This window comes from Egretta garzetta, unplaced genomic scaffold (genome assembly GCF_000687185.1).
Source record: "Egretta garzetta isolate BGI_Z169 unplaced genomic scaffold, ASM68718v1 scaffold292, whole genome shotgun sequence".
In the NCBI taxonomy this organism is placed as follows: domain Eukaryota; kingdom Metazoa; phylum Chordata; class Aves; order Pelecaniformes; family Ardeidae; genus Egretta; species Egretta garzetta.
Window position 1 is genome coordinate 2,045,405 of NW_009258789.1, and position 2,644 is coordinate 2,048,048.

The window sequence follows — 2,644 nt, forward strand, 5'->3', positions numbered from 1 at the left end:
CCCCCAATTAAAACTATCACTCAGAACTTCCCTGAATATTTAGAAGTGGTTTTGAGCTGTGGCATTATGAAGAGAAACCATACGAAAGAAAAAGTGCCCTGGAAACACACGGTGTTACTACAGGTGGCAGACGGGCCTCCAGCATCACGGGAAACAGTATGTGGCACTGGCTTCCGTGCTCAGGACAGACTGAGAACTGCTGCTTTTGTGAATAAGGTACAAATAACGCACGAGAGGAACGTACCGCACTCCCCGCGTGTGACTGTCAGCCTCTGGCAGACTCATCTGTTCAGCACGCCTGTCTTCCTCTTTTCCCACCTGGGATTGCTGTGATCCATAAAATTCATTGAAACATTTGCAAGCGTCTAAAAACCTTTCTCAACTGAAAAAAAGAGAGCATAGTGTTCTTACAAAATTCCTGGGGAAGTCAATCTTGTTTCAATTCCTCCAACCTTTATTTAAATTTGTTCTCACTGTGTCATTAACCCCATACTTTTCTAGCACACAGAGTTTCAGAGAATCTAATTAATCGGCAAGCGCATTATTCGCCTTTTTTCTTTGTATTCCTAATGGTAAGAAAAGGCACATAGCTAAAAAGCAAAACTGACGCCCCAGATGACACCCCTAGGGAAGTCTTACACCATCGATATTCCTATTTAAGGCAGAATTGTCCCTGCTCTGTGCTCACAGCCAAACCAAAGACGGCCCACGCTTGGCTGGCTTCAGGGGACCAAGACAAGCGGGTACTCAGGCTCTGGTGGTGCAATACACACTCGTGTCTGGCATATGAATCACACACAGCGTGAACAGTGAACAATGATAACTAATTTTCCAGGAATGCTACTGACGGGTTTCAATGTCTATCTCACGAATTTTCAGGAATGATCAGCTGGAAGTTGTTCAAGCGAAGCCTATGAAATGTGGCGCTCGACCAAGGAACCAAAACCACACGCATAGCAGGCTTCGCTGCGGCTTCCAGCTCTGTTGCGAACAAGCCAATCCTGCATGCTCCCAGCTGAAGCACAGCCCAGCCTCTCGGGAGGGCAGCAGGCAGTCATGCAGCGTCAGCCTTTGCTATATAAAAAATCCCACCTGGGAAAAATCATCCAGGAGATCTGTGAAAAGAAGGGGAAAAAGCAATAGGCTTGAATTCCTGCCCTCTTGTACCAGCCTCCAGAGTGACCTATTGAAGGATGAAGGCAAGTTAGAGTTTATTTTCATGGAAAAAATAGCTGAAAAACATCTGTTATATTCTATAGGCACGAAGGCAAGAACACCTACAAAGTGTTTTGTTTTGTGTGTTTTTAAGTAGTTCAGTGCAAATAAGGAAGTTCCTGGGCTTTAATTCCACATCTATTTCACAATTGCCCTAAAGATATCTCTTTCTCCTCTGCCAACAATACATCAACTTACTTACCATAAACATGTACGCCTAAATTACTTTGAGAACTTACATTTCTATCAGTAACATTTTATGGTTTTATTATGAAAACTGATTATCCACAGATACTTATTGCTAATAAAGCAGTTCAAAAATCACATACCCGAGCTGATGACACACAGGTGAGATAAGAAATGTGCTCATTTATGCCTGATTCAGCATCCTGAAACCTAACAATGACTTATTTTTAAAAGTACTGCAGGAAGTGGATGAGGAACGTTCAGAAAAATCTGCTTGATTTAACTACCAGTGGAATACAGTAAGAAATTCTAGAATTTCCCCCCCACACACCTAATACTGTTCAGACTACTGGACGTTTCATTTTCATCACACATGTTGTTATTTTCAGAGTAAAGGTAAAAATTAATCCAAGAAATAAATCTCTCAGGGATGTTTACTGCAACTTAACACAAAAAATACCCTCACTGTCAGATGGAAAGAGATCCAAGCATCTACTGACTTTATTCGCTCCGGTTCATACTGTTTTCATGTTCAAGGGTAAAATTGTGTTGTTTCCACTGCAGCCCGTGTCACTGGATCCGATCACTCAAAGCAAGCTAGGGAGCTTGGGCCCACAACCTCATGGGCATTGACCAAATATCAGAATTTGCAATGAGTTTTTACAGCAGCCACCACCAGCACGACCACTGAATAGTAACAGAAGACGCTGAAACAGCCCGTTTCCAAGCCAAATGTCTGAGGCACACCCATCGGTCGGTACACCCCACCACCCCGCATGTGGGGTGCTCTGGCCTTGCCTCATTCCAACGGAGAGGGTGTTCTGCTCATGGCGTTTACATCCTGCTGCCCTTCTTCACAGTATTTTTAAAGAAAGCCCTGGGGAAGAGGAATAAAAAGACTCTGATGTCCCCAAACCCGAAACCCTTATTTGAAACCTGCAAGTTCAAGGACTCAAAGCAGAGCCGTGGAGGGAGGGGGCCCAGGAACCGGTGCAGGAGGGCGCGGGCCCTGCCAGCTGTTCTGCTCATGGCGTTTACATCCTGCTGCCCTTCTTCACAGTATTTTTAAAGAAAGCCCTGGGGAAGAGGAATAAAAAGACTCTGATGTCCCCAAACCCGAAACCCTTATTTGAAACCTGCAAGTTCAAGGACTCAAAGCAGAGCCGTGGAGGGAGGGGGCCCAGGAACCGGTGCAGGAGGGCGCGGGCCCTGCCAGCCTCAGCCGACCCCCCCGCAGCGGGGC